The following is a 21,578-nucleotide window of genomic DNA, read 5'->3' on the forward strand; positions in this document are numbered from 1 at the left end:
TCCACCCACCTCGTTGCTTTCCTGCCCATCCCCCATATCACTTCTGAGGACCTATCTAATCTGTTTGTCTGCTGGCCTTCTCTTCCCGCCAGAATGCAAGTTTCGTGCCCTTGTCACTCCCACGGTGACCTACGGTAGAAGCCAAATAAGCACGCTGGATTTACAGCTGAATGAATGAATGCACGCCTCACTGGGACACGCCAGGTGCACTGAAGGCGCAAGGATCTCTGAGAATGGTCTCCCCAGAGCGGCCGTGGGCATCCTGTACAAGGGTGTGCCCGAACGCGCGCGCACACGCACACGCACACGCACACGCACACGCACACACACACGGCGGATGGGAGAGGAGCGAGTGAAGATCCTTTAACCATCTGTGTTTTATTCCTGGCTTGACTGGTGAGTGATTGGCTTCCAATGAAAAAGACATTTCTTCACCTGCTGGTGAACACAGCCACAGGCAGCTTGCAGTCGTGGTGAGAGGTAATTTCCGTATCACTCGCCTGCAGAGGACTCCTGACGCTGTGGCGGCCCTGTGTGGGGTGGGCACCCGGCCAAAGCCACATGCGCCCTGTAACCTATCAACACTGCAGACCGGTTCGGGCAGCAAAAGGAGCCGCCGTGGAGGCGTCGGGCCAGAGCCGGGCCAGGCTGCATCCACCACGCTGGGCAGAGAGGAGGGGCAGGAAGACCAGAGACACAGGGCTTCACAGGTCTCTGCTCCACATTGTGGATGGGGAAGACTTCTGTCAAGTTGTGCAACTGGGGATTATCTTGGGTATTTGAGACACTTAGGGCTGGGCTCATAGGACCAGCCTTCCGTCTTGAGTAGGTTGCTTAATATCACTAAGCCTGGGTTTTAACACAGGAATCATAAAACCATCATCATTATGAGGATTAAACAGGGTAACAGATGGAAAACACCCGCACAGGGTTTAGGACTTAGTAAAACTTTAGTAAATGTTATCTCCTGTGCTTCCCACTTCCCCTCTTCCCATGCCTTCCCCTATATTTAAGAATTGTTTATACACATCCTTATCTATTCCATATCCTTCTCTATTCATCCATCCATCCATCCTTCTATTCAGCCAATCAGAAGGAATGTGGCCCCAGTTGTCAGAACTGAGGTCTGGTCTCTGAACTTCCATAATTATCCAGATGAGTTCGTCTACTTGCCAAGTATTTTAAAAAGCATTTTTTCATATATCATATACCATTGTCCTTACTCAATAGATCTGTAAGAGCCATTATATTGATTTCTAAGCCATATTAGAATTATCTGACATCTTAATAAATCCATTCATTCAATAAATATTGCCTTTGTTCAACAACTGTGGGCCTGGTGCTATGTCATGTCCTAAGGGATATAAAAAAAGAAGTGATTTCCCCCAAGAAGTCAAAGGGGAGGCGGCCCAAGAAACAGACAGTTATAGCGCAGTGTGAAGAAATATATGCTAAGTGTTTTATATAATTTATGTCATCCTCCCAAAGTTTATTTTTTGAACAAGAAATCATTTGGAATGCCTTTAAAAAGAAAAAGCGCAGGTTTTGCCTTACTCTGATGTTGACACCTTTAATACCTAGCCACCACTCTCACTCACCGCCCCACCCCCCGACACACATCAGATTTTCCTACATGTGAGCTCATCTTCCAGACTCGTGGTTGTCAGTCGGGGGTGGCTTTGCACCCCACCCCCACCCCAGGAGACATTTGGCCATGTCTGGAGACGTCTTTGGCTGTCACCACTTTGGGTGGCAGTGCTAATGGCACCTAGTGTGTAGAGGCCTGGGATACTGTTAAATATTCAACAGTGCACCCCCACCCCACCATCACCAGCAAAGGCTTTTCCAGCCCAAAATGTCAATAGTGCCAAGATGGGGAAAGCCAGTCCTCGACCCAGAGACTTCTATTTGTTTATAAGAACACATGTGTCCATGCCATGGTTGGACCCACGTTTAGCCAGCTCTCTAACCCCTGCTCATGGTGTCTCGGGTCCCAGTCTTAGTCTAGAAATCTCTGTCTTTCAACAGTTTTGACACACATTTACTGGACGACCTCTTACAAAGCTCACACTTTCATATCCATTCTCCCACTTACGGAGTATTGCAAAATCCCACTTTACCAATGAGGAAGCTGAAACTCAGAGAAGTTAAGTCATGTGCCAGAGTTACCCAGCTGGAAACTGCAGAGTCAGAGTTCAAGCCTCAGTTTCACTAAATCATGCTCAGATGTCTTTCTTAGCCACTGGCACTTCATCGTCTTTACAGGAGTCTTGCCTTCGGTCGGTTTTCCCCACCTGGGGAGCCCCACGTTGCCCTGCTGCATACCGGTGCTCAGAAGAGCCCTCCTGTTCATTCTGCTTGCCTGGGCTGCACTGCAGAGAGCGCCATGCTGAAAAGTAGAAATGCTTGCTGCTAACATGATGGAAGCCTCTATCTCGCAATGTGTCTTTATTCCATTTTATTATTTTCACTTTTTTGGTATTTTTTATATTTTGTATTTGCACCATTTTGAACAGTTTCAGATCTCCTCTCCCAGCCCCAGTGACTGTTACTGTGCGAAGAGTCATCTCCAGACCTTCTAGATCAAGAGGAGAGACGACTTCCCTGGGAGGTGCACCGAGGAGAATCCCTGGCCCCAGGTCCCCTGCACCTCTGTCCTTTCTTTCCAGAGGTGTTCCCCTTGTCTTACTACCAGACACCACCACTACAGGGGCCACAGCCAAAGTCTGCCTGCCCCAGGGAGCCACTACTGCTCCCAGTCCCACTCAGTAAAGTCTTTAACTCTTTTCTGCCCACCATGGGCAAGAAAAACAGCTGAATACACAGGCATGGAGTAAGTGCACGGTTAATCTTGAAAATAAGGAAACAAACAAACAACAAACAATACATACACACCTGAAAGCATTGCTCTTCTTAGCATACTTGCATTTTTAAGGCTTACCTTTTGTTTAGTTCATCCATTCATTCAACAAATAATTACCAGGCTTCTATGCGCCTCTAAGCCCCATGCTCCATGCTGGAGAGAAGAGGGTGAGTAAAAGCAGGTCAGGTCCTGCCCGCACAGAGCTTGTGATTCAGCAAATCTGCATTTTGCCCAAGTCCTTTCTAATGCATAATTTTGAACCATAATGAAAGATCTCAGAAAGCAAGCAACTTGGTGTCTCTGAGAGTGTTTCTCAAGAGAAGCTCACTGGGTCTGGTCAGGCTGGGCAGGGAGGTGTTCCCTAAGGAAGGACTTGAGAACACAGGCTTGAGGAAGCTTCTCCAAGGTGAGTGTGCTCCAGAGCTGGAATAATTGACAAAGAATAGCGTTCTGAGTGGGAGAGACCTCGTGGGGTGTCACCCATCCCACCCATTAGTGACGCCCTTTGCCAGAGCGAGGCTGACTTTCCAGTTTTCCAGGAGCAACACCTCAGAGCACTGCTTCTCTGCCTTTTTGCTTGCTTCCTCACCAGAACAACTCTGCAAAGTTTGGTGCCTCCTGGCAAAGGATGTGACTTCGGGTGTATCATCAATATGGATATTTTTCAACAAAACTGTAAAACATCTTTTAAAATGTAGTCAGGAGGTTCTTTAAAAATCATAGTAATTTCATTATCCCCATCATCCATGAGAAAAAAAAATGAACAAGCTCTTTTGTAAAAGTCAGATCATTTACATTTTTCTTTCTCTCCGTAAACTAATAGTTGTTTCACTTTCCCCATGGATTTTAAGATCAGGTAGTATACTTTGATGCTTGAAAATCTTTAATTGATCATATTTGTCTGCTACAAAAAGATGTACATCAGTTGGCTTTTAAATTCTGTTTGTAGTTCCAAGAGTTATGTGGTTCTAAGTATTAAAAAAGAATTTATCCTACTTGGAGATACCATTTTTATTACTACTAAACCATGGATTAAAGTAATCCATGTAAAACACATTACAAATGTTGATAAATAGTTATTAAGGGGAAATAACACAGTTGTATTGGAAATGCATCTTTTAATGCGATGCATCCATAGGGCTGTTTATATTTCCAAGGACGAATATGACTAATTACATGAAAGAAAGAGGATTTCATATCGCTTCTAGTCCCTTTTGTGTTTGTTTTATAGATGTTAAATGCTTAGAAAATATGTTCACAAAACAAGTACAAAGACATGGAAGCTTCTTTCTAACCATTGTTACTCAAATTATTATTACAACGGACTTAGATAACAAAAATCACACAGTGATCTTGCATCAAAAATATTTTAAATGTTTCGAATTATCCCTTTGTTTGGTCCCCTGGAAGTTTTTCCCGTCAGTACAATACACCATGATAAGATCTCAGTGGGTAAAAGGTATGCTATTTTTTGTATGTTTTTCATGGGAAATGGGAGATCATGAGATAAAAAGGAGAAATTCAAGGACCAGTTGAGTCAGATCAATATTAGAAAAGAGTTCATATGGAAGTTGATGAGCCAAAAACAAATTTCTTTGTCTCTCTTGGAAAAATATTTATAAATCATCAGAGGTGTATATACTTCAGTATAAAGACCACGGGCTTTGAGGATCAAATAACACTCCACTCAAGCCCCGAGACTGATACTTGGTTTCATTCCAACATGCTGACCTCCCAACGTAGGGAGACAGGCCACCTGGGTGGATGTTATGCAAACCCATCTGGCCTTCTGGAGGCTGCAGGGCTCCCTCCTGGATTCTCCAGGACATATACCAGTGCAGGGTGGGGTCTCCTGTTGGGAATGAAGTACAGGAAGGGAACAGGCAGGGCGAAATGAGAATGGATAGCACAACTTGATCTTGGAGGTCAGGGAGAGCTTAACTGAAAAAGTGGCCTCCAACCTGAGTTAGGATGGGTGAACAGAAGTCAGCGGGGTCATGGGAGGAAGTGGGAGGTGGAGAACATCGCAGGCAGACTGAATGGTACATGAGAAAGAACTGAAGAAGGAAGGGGCACAAGGTGCCCTGTAAGCTGGGAGGAAGAAGGAATGATTTATTCTCAGGGCAATGGGGAGCCATTGAATGGTTTTAAATGATGGACTGATCAGATTTTCACTTCACTAAGATCTCTCTGAGAACTGCAGGTGTCCAAGCCTCATAAAGAAGCAAACATCCAGAAAGGAGATCGGTTTGACTAGCCTAGAGCCGAAAAGGACTGTCACCTCCTCCATTCTAGACAGCAGACCTTGTTTTATGCAACCTAAGATCACTGCTTGACTCTTTGCAGCCCCTTCTCTCTGTACTCCAGCCCCTAATGTCCCCTTCTATCTCAGTGCAGTTTAGTCACTTCTCCCCAGCCCTGTCCATGCACTTCCCAGTTCCAGAACAGGACTTCACAGTTTTCCCAGAGCCCCAAGGGAATTCCAAGGCGAGAGAAGACAGATAAGCCTGGCTCTCCCTACCTTTCACTGTGGCCACAGACTCGCAGCCGGCTGCTGGGGCTTCTGTAGATGAAGTCCCAAAGCCTGTCATCTCCTGCCTCTAGCCTGTGCATGGGTATCAGGGCCGACCACTTTGTACAAATGTTCCAAGCTACGAAACGTTTACAATTGAAAATTAAGATTTTGAGGGTGCTGTAGACTCCCATCTCCATATCTGTATCTCTATCCATCTCTTTCTCTCTCTCTCTATCCCTAGCCATCATATATACATACCAATGTGGATGTACATTTTCCTGCTCCATAAGAGTTAGATAAAATCAGTCAGCCCCCCATGGCACATCCAGAGCTCTGTAAAAACCCCACAACTTCCCTAGAGAAACCCGGGCTCCCACTCTCACTGGACACTTGAGTTTGGGGCACCCTCAACCCATTAGCATTTTACCCCATTCATTCTTCATCGACTCTCACAACTCTTAAATTCCTGATAATAAATTTGGGAAGATGCAAGGACTTACACAAACAGCTGAGGTTGAATCTGAATTGATCAAGCTCCTAAAAATTATTGAAATTCTAAAACCGAAACGCCAGACCCCTTCCTTATCACTTGGCATATTTCTTGTTGTGACATGTTTCTTTCCTTGTTCTCACTTCCCAAACCAGTGATCACTTCCCTCCTTTGATGGCCATGGTGCCTGATTTGGTTTCATCTTCTCCCCAAAAAGTTTTCTCCAGGTCTCCTTCCTTTTCTAAGCAGCGGGAGCTGTCGACATAATCAATAGTCTCACCGGATTACAGATATGATCGTGTGACTTGATATGACACATAGGATATGCTTTATAACAGAACAGAACGCATTTTTAAGAGTTAATCACAATATATCCACAATGAACAATTTATAGCCCCAAGTAAATGTGTCTATTAGTAAAAATAATTGTGAATTTAATTGTGAAAACTCCTTTTGGATACGGCAGTGTTCCAGGTTGAACTGCTTTTATGTTTTATAAAATAGGATGAGAAAAATATCAGATTCATGGAAATGTGGATAAACATTAAGTGACAAAATAATATATTGTGGGGTGGCCTGTGTTGGGAAGTGGAGAATGTATTTTTTTTTTTACTGTAAAACTTCCTAGAGTCCTCATAATGTCACATGTGGGTTCTTATACACGTCCATGACATGACGTACCAAGTTTTCAAAGCATGTTTGACTGTGGGATACTTTTACCTAGGGCATCTTGCTGGCCGGAATTCTATAGAATACTCTTAGAAAACACAGTGGCTAGAGGATGACTCAAATTGTCTCCATTTCCGAGTGCCTTGGGATTCTCAAACACCACCTAAACTTGTTAGCTAATCCCCTTTCTTGGCAAGAACACCTTTCATCTCCTCTTCTACCTTCAATTCATCGTCTCTGGACATCTCCAGTGCAAAAGTATTTCGTCAAATTCCAGTGATTTAGATTGGCAACCTCTGTGTCTTCAAAGCCCATTTAAAACATGAAGCAGCCTCAGCGAATAACATTCTAGAGCAAATTGAATTGAATTGGAGAATTTGAATCATAATAGGGAAAAACAAATCTGACTCCATATTGGATCTGCTTCTTTTTTCTTTAAGCTTTGTATTCTGTTGCTTTTGCGATAAGTTAAGAATGTTGCCTATAGCCTGAAATATACAGGAGAGCCCATTCTCAAGGCTCTGATTTTTAAAGGTTTAACATTTTCCATTCATATAGAGATAAAAAGTTGCAGAATAGAAAATAACGTTTGTCTTGTTGGGGCTTTATAAGAACATTGTGACCAGACAGACCTGAGAGGACAGCTCCAAGAACAAAGGATTTGGGTGCTGAGAAGTTTGCAACAACCAGCCTCACCCAATTCCCTGTTAGTATAAAAGAAGCCTGAATTCTAATGTAGGTAAGATGGCTCTTTGGGCCACTAGTCCACCATCTTCACAATCTGCTGGCTTTCCAAATTGCTATTCCAAGTCTCTCTTTCTTGCCTCAACAATTTGTTTCTCTGTTTACTGACTGTCATGTGGTGAGCAGTATGAACTTGGACCCAGTATCACAGTCAGGAACCAAATCTCCATCAACTTTGTGGTCAGTTTATGGGAAGCACTTAAACAGTTATTAGGTGATGAACAGTAACCAACACCCAATAGGTACTCTGTGAACTGTGACTCCCTTCACCCTTTTCCTAAAACAGAAATAAAACAGAGTATAGTTTAGGGACTGACCTTAGGGAATTCATTGCAAATAATCATTGGTGCTCACAGCCTCCGTGGCTGTGCACTTCTGAACCTGTTAGCCACGGGGAACAGCATTCTGATACCCCTACATCTTTCTGATTTCTTAGAAGTGACATTGGCCTTTGACTTGTCACACCCAGCCCAAGTCCTAGGTAAATGATTCAGTATAATTCTTCTCCATTTTTTTTTCACAAGTTCTTGACCAATTAGAATGAGGAGATTTAGAGCTGAACTGAGGAAGTAAAAAAAAAAAAACTAATATCTGAAGAAAACGACTCTAGTTTCTAAAAGCATTGACTTTCCTTGAATTACAGTAAAAAAAAGAAAAAAGAGAGAGAGAGAGAAAACACATCTTGGAAACTGCTGCGGGTGCACATTTTTACTTTGAAGCCCTCCACCCCAAGAAAGTCATGCAATGCACTTCCCAGAAAAATGAATACAGGGAGCAGGATGAAAGGGGGCCTCCCAGACCACAGCCGTGTGCCCTCTCCCAGCTCCTCAGCTGGGCATTGAAATTTCCTCTCCTCTAGTCTTCTTACAAAGGCATTTTGTTCCTGAACAGAAAATGTCTGTGTAGGAAATGTGTGCCCTGACTGCTTGGTACCTGGTCTTGGGGCAGAAAAGGCCATCACCATCATTTCCTCATCTTGGTGCCCAGGAACATCAGCATCCATCCCAGCTGTCTCTTATCATCTTCTCTGGAAAGCTGAGCCATGCCTTCTGATGACCTGTCCCCATCTTCGGCCACCTTTGGCCAACTGTCTGTAGCCATGTCCATGGGAGCTTGTAGGTGGAAGAAAATATAAATACTTCCCTGAGGACCTCAGACCTGTTTACTACATAAAAAGAACTGTTGAGACTTGGACCTGCACTTCTGCTCCCTTGATCCTTGAACTCCTCCCCTTCTAGCTCTGTGTGAGGAGCAATATACTAGAACACAAACTTTGGTCAAACAGACCTAGGATCCCAGGAGATTCTAAAAAGGTTCCAAATACAGTGATTAGCAATAAGTTTACAAAGATGAATAAGACAAAGTTCTGCTCTTGAGATGCTGCCGGTCTAGTGGGAGAGGAAGGAATGTCAGAAAATGTTCTGTAATACACTGTGATGAGAACATTTCAGAGAGAGCCATGAACCCAGATTAACTTCACCTGTGGCACTCAGGGAGCTAGAAAGAGATGGAAGTGTTTTAAATGGGTCTGAAGTATGAGTAGGTGTTCTAGTTAGAGCTGGCTATATTATTTTACAAGAACAAAAATCCTCTAAATGTAAGTGGATAAATACAATAAAAATTTACTTCCTGTGTGTGCAAAATCCAATTCAGATGCCCTGAGTCAGGCAGCTCTTCTCTGCGGTGACCTAAGATCCCAGACTACATCATCCAATCGGGTTACTGTTCCCTAGGGCCTCAGAATTCTTCTGGATTTTCACTGGATCCTCTTCCTCTTCACAATGAAGACACAGAATATAGACATCCCATGAGGCTTTAGGGGTCTGCCAAAAACTGTCTCACATCTCTACCATCCACATTACACTAGTCAGAAATCGTGCACATAGCTCCACGTAGCTGCAAAGGAAGCTGGGAAGTGGACTTTTCCCATCTGCCAAGAGGAGTAGAAAAGCAGGTCTGGTGAATTCATAGTACTGGTTGTTCCAGAGTAGGATTTACCAAGGAGAAAGGGAAAGACATTTCATGGAAGCTTTAAAAATGTAGGTGGGTGGTTACTTAATGCAAGCACTGAGTAAAACAGTTTCTCTCAAGAAAAATATATTAGGAAACTAGCCAGGAAAACCAAAGACTAGGCTTGGGATTTCGTGAAAGATGGTTGCAAAGGATAAAGAAGAAAGTTGGTCTGCGGGTCAGCAGAGGTACAAGCTAAGCTGTAGACTGGAGCCAATTCTTTCCTAAGGAGCACATGCACACAGCCTCCATTCCTTGTGCAAAGGGACAAGTGCCCAGAGAAACTCCCACAAAAGATGGTTTGGTCTATTTAAAAATAGGAACTGTTTTTTCCTCTTCTTTTCACATGTCCAGATCCCAGGGCCAGCTACCTAAGGACCTCCAGGTGAGTCTGGGGCTTACCCCTCAGTGCAGGAGTGTTCACCACTGCCCTGAATCTCATGCAAGCTACCCATCCTCATGTACACCTAGACAGCCTGAAATCATGGGTACTCGAGTCCTTGGGTCATCAGTATAGACAGCTTCCAAGCAGATCTCAGATACTGGGTTCAGAGCAGGGAACTTTGAAGACGAGTGGAGGTGTGGTCTGAGATATTGCCCAGGGCCCCTCACAGGAGAAGAAGGTCTCTAGAAGCAGATGCACACCGTGGCAACCAGACATGATGCCTAAGCTCTGTCTTCCCAGCCATCTTTGACAGGCTTTGAGATCGGATGTATTAACTGACTCTAAGTCTCAAATGACCTGTCAAAGAGCATGTATTTTTTTAAGTTTAAATGATTATTGACTTAAATTTCTTTTGATAATATAATAGTATCACAAAAATTTTTCTGTAATTCAGAAAAGTATTTTTTTAAGTTACCACAAATCTCAACTCTTAAAGAAAAAATGTGTTGAACAATCATTTTCCTAGATCTTTCTTTCTATATAAAGGCAGATGGAAGGAAAGGAGAGAGGGAGGGAAGAAGAAAGGAAAAAAAAATAAACCCACATATGACAGTGGAACTATACTTTTTCCTGGTGTGGTATTTTATACTTTTTTAGAAAGCAATAATATTTATTGACCAGTCCAAAAAATGCAAATTCAACCTCAAGGAAACTGCCTTCAACTCATCCCTCATGTTAACAGGAATTCCTTCACCTAAGAATTCTTCTTATATTAGCCAATCTGCCACTCATCAAGATCCGGTCTTTCATTGACTAAATAGCTCTTAAGGGCGTAGCATGAGCCAGGCTCTAGGCTAGTGCAGGGAGTAAGCAGTGAGCAAGACTGGCACAGTTCCCATCCTCCAAGAACGTAGGGGCAGAAGTTCAAGGTCTTGGGGCATCTGGTGTCAAGGGACAGTGTGTATTTTCAAAGTGATGGTGATGCCTTTTGGAGTGTGAGAACCACTCTGCTAGTAGAGTTTTTTGTTGGTAGAGCATTGCCCAGAAAAGACATGGCAGGTATATTTAACCAGCTCAAGTCAGGAATCCAGGTCAAGAGTAGGCAAAGGTCCCGGCTATGGAGCTAGACTGACTATTTTGGACAGTCCCATGGCATAATTATAGGTCTAATCCGATTTCGTGTGAGGATCAGAATTACCACGAAAATGGGGGGAACACACCTCTGCAAGTAGTGGACTTTAGCAGATGTTTGCAGCAGACTGGATCCTTCCGGTAATCTGGTGGATACATTCTCAAGAATTTTGATGCAGAAATGTAACCCCAACTTCTATGAATATCCAACAGCAAAGACTTCTTTGTGCCCTGGCAAATGTCATGAGGGCTTAGAATCTTTAGCACAAAGATCCTCAGAGGAAGAAACAGTGAACTAAGGATTAGAGTCAACTTCCTGCTAGAAACTGCTCTCCTTGAAACACATAGATTTAAAAATGTGTTTTTCCTCCCCTGTTTAGTTGAAAAGTTGAGACCCTAACTAAATGCGCAGGAGAGTTTAACACCCAGTGTGTGTCCTGGGGCCATCTGAAGGAAGGTCTAGGTGAGAGGGGAACTGTACTTTCCCCATTTAAACAACAGGGCTTAACATGGTAATGTGAGACCAGGCAGGAACCCACCTAGAGGGTTCATGCAATTATGTAAGTTGAATAAATACACTATTTGGAGAATCCATAACATTCAGATGGCAACATTCAGTTTTTAATCACCCTCTAGCCCTTTAAAGACACATGCTTTTAAAGATTAATTATAAATATTATTCCATGAAATGTTGAAGCTGGAGAGGTGAGCATAAACGTCTGTTAGATTAATATTTATTATTATAATGAGTGAGTGAATGAATGCTTGAAAAAAGTACAATTAAAAGACTAGAAATTAGCTTCTTAAAAAAAAAAACCTCTGAAATATTAAGTAATCATCACAAGCTCAGTACCTTTTTCATAGCCAGTAATTTTTGTTTCTCCATATTGCTAGCAAGACTTAGTATCTCATTTTTTAACCAGCATCAGGCTAGGCAGAAGAAAGGTTTAGTGTTTTCTAGATTCTGGGGAAATAAATACCGATTGCCACAAGGGGGTTTAATTGAGAGCTTGATGATAAAGGGAAAAGAAAAAAATGTTAAAAATTAGGTTTAAAATTCTAAAGTCACAGACATCTGATGGCATTCAGCACAAAGCAAAGAAGCCCTGAATATCTTCAAGCAGATGTGACCACATCACACATGGCAATAATTAATATTCATACCAATGACTTCAGGTTATCGAGAAAGTTTTGTGGTACATCTATGTGTTCTAATTCAAAGGACTGAGAGATGTATGATACAATTAACATCTCCTTCACAGTTAGTTTTGAAAGTTTTTGTATTTCACAGGTTTAGCTTCCTTCATGGATCAAATTCACTTGGCCAGAAAACCTCTTTCTCCAGTGACTAGGGTTGCCAAGTTCAGCAAATAAAAGTATAGGACACACAGTTAAATTTGAATTTCAGCAAAACAACCAATCACTTTTGGGTATAAATGTATCACATCCAATATTTTGAACATACTTATGTCCCATGCAATGTTTGAGACACACTTATACTGAAAAAAAAACAAAAAACTGTTGTTTGAAATTTAAATGCTTGAGTGTCCTGTATTTTATCTGGCAATCCGACCAATGACTCAAAAGGAACCCAGTGTTGCATCTCAGAGTTAGTACATTCTGGAATTGTTGCACTTGAGAAAGCCTTGCTGATTCTATGAGTCAGTGCCACAGAGGTTTTTTTCAAAAGAAATCTGTAAACTTTAGGACAAAATAACCTAAAATATTAACCTCCCTCTAAAAGTCTCAAGTCAAGACTAGATCAAAGCTTGAGATACACCTGCAGGTATGCAAATAGACATAAGCCCTAAGGGAGCAGGTCGGAGGGAGTAAATTAACTCAGTAAGTTGCCTTGCAAAATCACCTCGTTTGAACTGACTTCTCCAGTGAAGCCTTTGGCTTCCATTGCAGGAAGCCACGGGAAAGAACACCAACACAGCCATCACTGAAACTGCTGCTGAATGTCGCTGGGGATGCTCTGTTCTGCCTCCTTTCTTCAGGTCTGACCTGCCGGGAAGTCTTGCCTAACTCTTCTAGGCTGCTCCCTTTTCCAGAAGCCTCCCTTTTAGCCTTAATTCTACGTTTCTCTAATTGTCTGTGTTGTTCTCTCACCAGCTTCTTTAGAGGGCAGGGAAGGTACCTTTTAACTTTGCATTCCCAGTGTTAGAACATTCCCTGGTCTGCAGTAAGAACACAATATGTGTTTGAATGGACAGCAGAGAGGATAGCTGGATGGATGGATGGATGGATGGAGGGATGGATGGTTGGATGGATGATTGGATCAGTAGATGGATGGAGTACACAGTTGAAAATATTACATTGTATTTATGGAAAGGGAAAAAGTAGCTCTTCTTGACAAGAATATTTATATTTACTTTACTCATACTAGGCAAAAACTGAAAAATCCAATGTGTCCAAACAGGAGAATGGATAAACAAATGGTGGTTTATTTACCAGTGGAATTCTACTTAGCAATAAAAAGGAATGAGCTATGAATACACGACAGGGTTAAACTTCAAAAATATTACGCTAAGTAACGGAAGACATACAAAAGACTACCTAGTGTATGATTCCACTTTTGTGCAGATTTAAACAGGCAGAACTAATGCAGGGTGGAAACATAAGAAAAAAATTGTCTGGGAGGTGGAAGAGGGTGGGGATTGCTGGGAAGGGACATGAGAAGACTTTCTGGGTGATGATATTGCTAAACATTTTGAGTTATTTGGGTTGCCTAGGTGTGTATATTTGTCAAAACTCAATAAACATACACTTGAGATTTATGAGTTTCACTGTAGTAAACTTTTACTCATATGAAGAAAAATCTGCAAACAAACTGCATTCGGGTTACCTTCAGAAGTATTTAGGAGAAGTGTAGTGATAGCTGCAATTTGCTTTGAAATGCAGCTCCAGAATAAAACGGATTGATGGCTGGACAGAAGAATACCTCGTTATAAGATAAAACAGGTACAATGAAATGTTCGTGGTAGCATACTGGTAGTGAGTATACAGGTGTTCACTGTAAAATTCTTTCAATTGTGCTATGTTTGAAATTTTTCATAATAAAATGTTGGGATTAAAAAAAAAACAACTTGCGGCTCACTTGTCAGAAGGCTTCACTTAGAAAGAACTCTGATGTCCTCTGAAGATGTTTGAGAACCTTTCTCAGGGCAAGCAAACTACATCTGAGGCTTTCTCGGATATTGGTGCCTGTCATGAGAACCCCGAATGCCATTTGGCCAAGCTGGGTACAGCTGGTGAAAATTCTATTTAGGTTATTTTTCCATCACCCCAACAATTCCAGCACTTTTTCCCCTGAAAACACAGCCCATTTACTTAGAAGGAGGAAGAACCCCATCCCAGGCTCGCATCCCTTCTCCTGCATCCATTGGTCTCCATCCTTTAGTGTCAGGCTGGAGGAGGCTGTGTCAACGTCAACATCAATACAAAGTCGATCAGAGACGACTGACTCCCGGGGTTTGTGCCGGGCTGAGCCGCTCCCGCCTGCAGAAGCGATGTCTCTGAAGATCACTCTCCCTGACACGTTCCCGCAGCTGCTGAAGGAGAGGATTTACTTGGGTGAAATGTAGGCCCCAGAGGGACTTGAACATCATGCCCACAATTAGAAGTGACATGTGACACAGGATTAAAAGCTGGCTGCCAGAGAAAGAAGTAAGCTGACTCTTTGGAGCCGGTCAGATTCAGGGAAACTGTCTTTGTAATTCCTTCTGTGAAAGGTCCAGAAAAGTTTCAGCGTGATCAGTTTTAAAAAAAAAAAAAAAAGAGCTGAAGATAAGGAATCCATTTTAAAAACAAAAAAAGTCACAGGCGTCCAATTAAGGGAAGAGAGGAGGATGAAGAGCTCGGTCACGTGGACAGTATCTGTGACTCTGTGTCACGCTGTGGCTGCAGGATGTGGATGACGCTTCACTCTGCCTGCAGTCTCCCCCAGCCAAGTGAGTTGCAGAATCGAGACGTATTCCAGTCCTCTCCTGAGGAAGTCTCGGTCCTGTGACCTTCTCTTTGGAGACAGATTTAAGCTCTATCCACTGATGACACAGGTACCGCAACCCACATCCCTGGAGGTATTCAAACTGACGCTGGGCCATCTATGCAGGCTCCCTAAAGACAATGAAAGGACAGAGTGGTGTTACGGGCTGAAATGTGTCCCCCCCCACATTCATATGTTGAAGTCCCAAACCCCAATACCTCAGAATGTAACTATATTTGGAGCGAAGGTCTTTAAAGAGGTGATTAAATTGAAATGGTGCCACTGGGGCCAGGCTCTAGTCCAATACGACTGGTGTCCAAGAAGAGGGAGAGACACCAGGCGCGTGTGTACAGAGGCATGACCGGCGTGAAGAGCCAGCCAGAGGGCCACCACCTGCGAGCCAAGGAGAGAGGCCTCCGAGGAAGCTAACACTGCAGGCACCTTGATCTTGGACTTCCAGCCTCCAGACCTGTGAGAATGTAAATATCTGTTGTCCAAGCAACCCACCCAGTCTGCGGTATTTTCTTATGGCAGCCCTCGCCGAATGGTACAAGTGGGGCTTGGAGCAGATGGCTTCCCAAGTTCCATCTTTGAGTGTAAGCTGCACAGAGGCAAAACCCTTGCCTTGTTCACTGCAGTGTTCCAAACACCTACGATAGTCCTTGACTGATAGGCATTCAATAAATAATGAATAAATACACTGTATTAGATTTTCCAGGGAGCTCTGTGTTACTGGAAGTTCGCTACCAAGCACAGAGCCTTTTAAGCTTGGCGCTGGGTATGGCTGTATTGCATTTATTACAGCATGCAACTTTCTTCTGGTTTGATTTTCAGAAACTGAAAATACAGGCATTAAAAGAGAAAATAAAAGTTTTCTGAAATCCCAACCCGAAAATATAACTGCTGTGAATATTTAGGGTTCATTTTCTTCATTCACAAAAATATACACATAGGTAAGTTTAAGACAAATTTTAAATGCAATTATTTTTCTTCTTTTTCACAGAAAATTATAGTATTTTTTAATCTTTTTATATATTTTTTCAAATAGGATCTTTAACATACGTGTATTATTCCAACATGAAGAGATACTACTGTTTAATCATCTAAAAGTTGACTTAAATATATTTTAAAAAATGAAATGAAACTATATGTCTAAAAAACATCCATTTTTAAAATTGCATTTAAGAGAGGCTAAATATTTTCCCATGTTTTCATTGGCTATTTGAATATTTCCCTTTTACTTTTATGATTTCCTATTGTTTTATGCTTAGACAAAATTTCCCCATATCTAAATCAGGTAATTAATCACTTTTATTTTCTCTGGGGTATTTCCATTATCAGAACAATATATGCTTATGATACAAATTTTGAAAATATTTGAAAACTGAAATAATAAAAAAAAGATCATCTCTAAGACTCTGATCTTTTATTATTTCCCTTTGCATCAATTTGCAGTGTATATTTTTACATATTTGCTACCATATAGTATCTATAAAATTTTATATACTAATTTTAAATTTATCTATATGAGTATAAAATGAACATCTGATCACTGTATAAAATCTGGAGACTGCACAGCACTACTTGGAAAAAATAAAAACAACTGAACGCTATTCCCCCAGGCAGGGCCACTGTTAACATTTAGTATACAATATTTCCTTCCATGTTTTTGTTGTATATCTCTTTACCTAATTGCAGATGTGCAATCTGCACAAAATTATACTGATTTTAATCATTTTTTTCATCTAATATTAATACATATTCATGGTAGAAAATTGTGTATCTAAAAGCATAAGATGTAAAATAAAATCATTAATAAGAGAACCATTCAAAGAAAACCACTATTAATAACTTGGCATATTACCTTGCAGAGTAATAGACACATGTCTTTCTTGAAAGGTAACCTTAGATGAAGAATACACATATAAATCATATATGTTTATATATATAATTCATACAAAGCAATATTCATAGGTTTCCTGTGAAAGGAAATACAAACAGAAGCATAATGGTTGGTATAAACTAATTAAGTCATTTAATGTTTGCTCTTTTCCTCTGTATTTTGAGTTTCTCAACTTTGCCCTCCAAGTTAGTGATTTGATTTTCTGCAAAGCAATTCTTCCCTCCACTCCCTCCAATGATGACTTTAATTATCTTTTTGTAAATTAGCTTGCTAGGTCAACAGCTGTTTGCAGTGTGTTTCTCCATTTATTTTTGTCCTATGTTTTTATGCTCACCATTCAGGGCTTGTACTGGGTTTTTGGTTTTTTGAATTTTTCTCTGCTTTATTTGTTATTGTTGTTTCTTAATTAAACCATTTATTTTTGATAATTGTGGTTCATGTGCACTTTTAAAAATAATACCAAGAGATAACACATGCTATGTCCAGTTGCCACCAACATTAACATCTTACAAAACCATGTATAATATCTCAGCCAGGATACTGGCATTGATGCAGTCACGATACAGAACAGTTCTGTTCCCTTCTTGTAGCTCCTTCTATACTGACACCTTCCTCTGTCACCCTCTCTCTGCCTCCCTTTACCCCTAACCCTGACCACCATTAATCTGTTCTGCATTTCCATAATTCTGTCTTTAAAAGAGTATTTTATAAATGGAATCATGTATCATGCAATCTCTAGGGGCTGGCTTTTTCCACTCAGCATAATTTCCTGGAGAGTTATCCAAGTTACTGTGTGTGTGTTTGTCTTTTGAAACATGTATATAAATGATACAAAATGGTGGAGAACAAAGTTTAAGGTGGTTCCCCTACTCACCACTTCCTGGTACTCATTCATTCGTGTAATCTCCTCCCCCTGAGGGTGAGCAGGACCTGCAACTTACTCCTGACCCATGGAATGAGGCAAAGGTGTTGGGACGTATGTGACTGCATTTATGGGATGATGTAAGAGTCTGTTTGAGTTTAGGGAGGGTCCACCACCATGTGAGGTGATGGATGTGTCGATTAGCTTGATTGTGGTCACCATTTCACAATATACACATATATCAAATCATCATGTTGTGCACTTTAAATATATACAATTTTTATTTGTCAATTTTATATCCATAAAGCTGGAAAATAGTGCCACTTATACCAGACACATTCCTTTGATATCTGGAATAAGGCTATGTTGTGTGTGCATGAGAATATAAGATTTACTAAATATATGTTGATAAATCTGGAGAATCAAGTGCAGTATTATACTCAGTGAATTGTTTTTATAGCATATTACTGACTGTGCTTCATCTTGTTCTAAAAAAGGGGAGGGTCTGCAGTTTTGTCCTCATTTTATAGATGGTAAATCAAACAAGGCATGGCTACAGACATGAAAGATATTTCAAAGACCATTTCCTTTACTCCTTGACCATATTGGCTCATTTCTGCTTTATTTTTTCAACAGTCTATTTTCTCTGTAACCATGCTGAATTCTCTGATGACAGGTTAATGCTGCCAAGTTGGCAAATTGAAACGAAGTAATTTCAAAACCTGCATTCTAATAATGGGAATCGCTCGCTTTTGAACCTATAACTAATTCAAAAGCAATTGAAATCTCCCAAAGAGAGCACACTGCATTGGAAGCAATCCTCCAGGCCCCCAGAGTGAGGCCACGAGTCAGGCTGAGTCCATCAGGCAGGTGTGCAGGTAGACAGACTCCTGAGAGACCAGAATAGAATGGGGATAGAGTTGATCATCCCACAGTCGGGCTACTTGATTGACTCCCTTAAAAGTCCACGTTCCCACAAAGCAAGACAACTCTGATGCATTGCAATGCTTGTAAGTGGGGCTCAGACACTGGCGGATATCTTTGTCAATCAACAAATACCATTTGAGGGTGGGGCATCCGTTAGGTACTGGAGAACCCTGGGGCTTATAACTGCTCTCTGTGGTTTTGAGCAACCCCACCGGGGTTTCTTTAAACATTTACCAAGTGACTTCTGTGTGTTTCATACACTGCCATGTAGGCTTCTTCTACCCATCCTGAGGTGTCATAAAGATAGACATATGGAAAATAACAATTACAACTAAATATAAATGTCCTTAACTAAATATTTGGAAAGGAATGGGGAAAATTGGCTCCTGCAGAGTAAATGTGTGAAAACTTACAGAAAAAAAAAAAAGTAGATGCTCTTTGAATGTGATATGTTCCCTAAGCTATGAAAGGTAGTGAAATATCAACTGATTTGGAGATTCTGCTTCTTTGCAGCCCTTCAGACTATCCATATGGCTGGCTTCCTGTTACCAAGAAACGGAAGCAGTTTTCACTGCTCAGCTCCAAGTTTCAATCCAGGCTTATAAGTTCACAGCAAATAGTCTTGAGAGCTGTGCTTTTAAAGGAGAGAAAAGGATTTGCTCAGACCTCCCCAAACTAGATGTTTACATATCTGGAAGTAAAGCTTGGAAGAAATAACTATGTGGTACATCTTGAGCAAGGGCAGGCATGAAAATGGTGACGGGAAAAATCTCCCCCATGTGAAGGGTTAAGCCATCCCTGTACCAACGGAGGATGAAGGAAGACAAAGAGCAAAAGGTTAAAGAGGAAGCCCTTCCTCCCCACGCCTTGGAGGAGGGACGATCCCTCAGTGGGCAAGAGCTGAAGCACCTAGATCAGAATGCCAAATGCCATTCTCCCATGCCACAGGGATGCACTGCAGTCATACACTGCCTTAGCAAGGAAGTGAGACAGAGGGGATAGAACATTAGGTGCAGAGAGAAAGGTTGTTATGATGACTGAATCATCAACCAGGAGAGAGAGAGATTAGGTTTCAAATGGGTGATAGATCTTTAATCGGCAAGAACAAGGATGTTTCACCAAAAGAGGTCCTGGTGGTTTGAAAACAAGTGAGATCAGTTATAGAAAATAAAAGATAGTTGTGTTCACTTACAGATAAGAAATTAGTTAAAGCCAGATTAAGGTGTTAGAAAGTCTGGTGAAATGGGGAGCTCTTTGATGGTAGGGCAAGGGAGACAGCATCTAGATACTTAACCAATCCAAACACCCCTTCCTTTGGGTCCCCTTAAAGAGCAGCAGTGCTCAGGATCATAGCTGTAGGTAGAAAACGTGTTTCTTTGCCTCTAACCACAAAACAGAGAATCACATTCACTTGTGCTGGACCCGGTGGCGAATACTTTTTTAAAGATGATCATTTCCAGTTGGTTTCACACTGAACTATGTCCCTGGGATACAAGAAAAGGGGACCAGTGCACTGGGGAATCCCCAAGAGCATGTGCTTCAGGTTCCAGGGCCCAGCACTGAGTTAGTCCAGGATGGAGAGAGGCAGTGAGCCTTTCTGGCTGCCAGATCGAGGCAAAGAGAGAGAAGGCTGTGAGGGGGGAACACGTGATGGCAGCAGATGGGCCCTAAAGGGAACTCCTGCTGCTCGGAAGAGTGAGAAAGCCAACCCCACTTTGTCAGACTCATTTAATACAGAATGACCCCACGCACCACTGTTTTTAGAGATAGCCCCAACAATCCATTCTCTTCCCCTCTGCAATATGAATGTGAATGTCCTGCCATCACCATGTGGGGTTTATTTCCCCTGCCCTTGAGCTTGAGTCAGGCTGGCCTGATGACAGCTTTGACCAAAAGAATGTCAGTGGCAGTGATGCTGTGCAGAACTCCCACCCAAGCCTCAGTAGATCTTGCATTTTTTAGCTTGGTGCTCTTGGGGTACTGCCCTGAGACCACCACATAGACCACCAGCCTAGCCTACCAAAGGTAAGAGTCCATGTGGAGTTACACCAGGTCATACCAGACGACACCCATCTATGACACCAATTGCCAGACAAGAATGAGGCCATCGAGTATCTTCCAGTCCAACAAACCACCCAGCTGAAGGCAGTGTGAGCTCAGCTGAAACCAGCAGAGAGACTTTTCCAGCCAACCCACAGAGTTACAAGAAAAAAATAAATCGTTGTTTTAAGTCATTAAGTTTTAAGGTGGCTTGTTATATAGGAACAAAGAAAACAAACAGCAAACCAACATGGTCTATTTCTGGTACCTGACCAATGCGGTCAGCATCCTGCTTCTGGAGAGTGATGGCTAGTGCACCAGTGGAGGCAGAAAGATGAACAGGGGAGGATAAAGTGGAGCAGCAGCCACCAACCTGCGAGGTCAAGCAGGGACAGATTCAGGAGGAACTAACAGATGCTGAGCAACTGGACTTTGCCCTGGAACAAGTGCAAGGTTCCTTTTCACTCTGCTTGTTGGCGAGTGCAGAGAGAGGGGCGCTGGCCTGTGGGTCAAGATCTGTGAGTCCTACTTACTCACTGTGACCTTCAGATGTGTCACAAAAGCCACCTGTGCCTCCGTGTCATCACCAGCAGAATGTCCTCAACCACTCTGCCTAATTCACAGCAAGGGCTTCTGGAAGCTTCCAATGAGAAAAACTGCTCTGGAAACTCGGAAGCATGATGCAAACATGAGACACGGCTATAAATTAGAACCAATGCTATTCATTAGATTCATTGCTATTTATTGAATTCACAGCTCCCTCAAATTATTTGACGGGATTAAAGGAAATGTTTTACAGCTGGAAGTCATCAGTACCATCATCTCACAAACACATGCCTTTACAAAAGAGGTGTGTCCAGCTTTGGAACCCAGAACACAGACAGCAAGGTGTCCCAGAAGCATCCCTAAGCCACAGAAAAGAAGAGACTGCATAGAAACATGAATCATCTGAGCCTCCTGGCCTGGAGGATCATTGCGAGACTAAGAGAAGCACTAAGAGAAATGGCAAGATAACCAGGAAAGTTAGACAGCCCAGAAATCCAGAGGGGAT

At 42.1% G+C, this 21,578-nt stretch overlaps 1 long non-coding RNA gene across 1 annotated transcript; it reads right to left on the bottom strand.

Annotated features, from left to right (window-relative positions):
• Nucleotides 1-14,053: 14,053 nt before the first annotated feature.
• Nucleotides 14,054-21,014, bottom strand: LOC140687289 (uncharacterized). The gene is made up of 2 exons (XR_012061485.1): nt 20,901-21,014; nt 14,054-14,926 (listed from the first exon to the last, which is right to left on the bottom strand). It is a non-coding gene; the product is annotated as an uncharacterized lncRNA (long non-coding RNA).
• Between the last annotated feature and the right edge of the window lie 564 nt (nt 21,015-21,578).

The sequence above is a fragment of the Vicugna pacos genome, chromosome 19 (genome assembly GCF_048564905.1).
Source record: "Vicugna pacos chromosome 19, VicPac4, whole genome shotgun sequence".
NCBI classification, from domain to species: Eukaryota; Metazoa; Chordata; class Mammalia; order Artiodactyla; family Camelidae; genus Vicugna; species Vicugna pacos.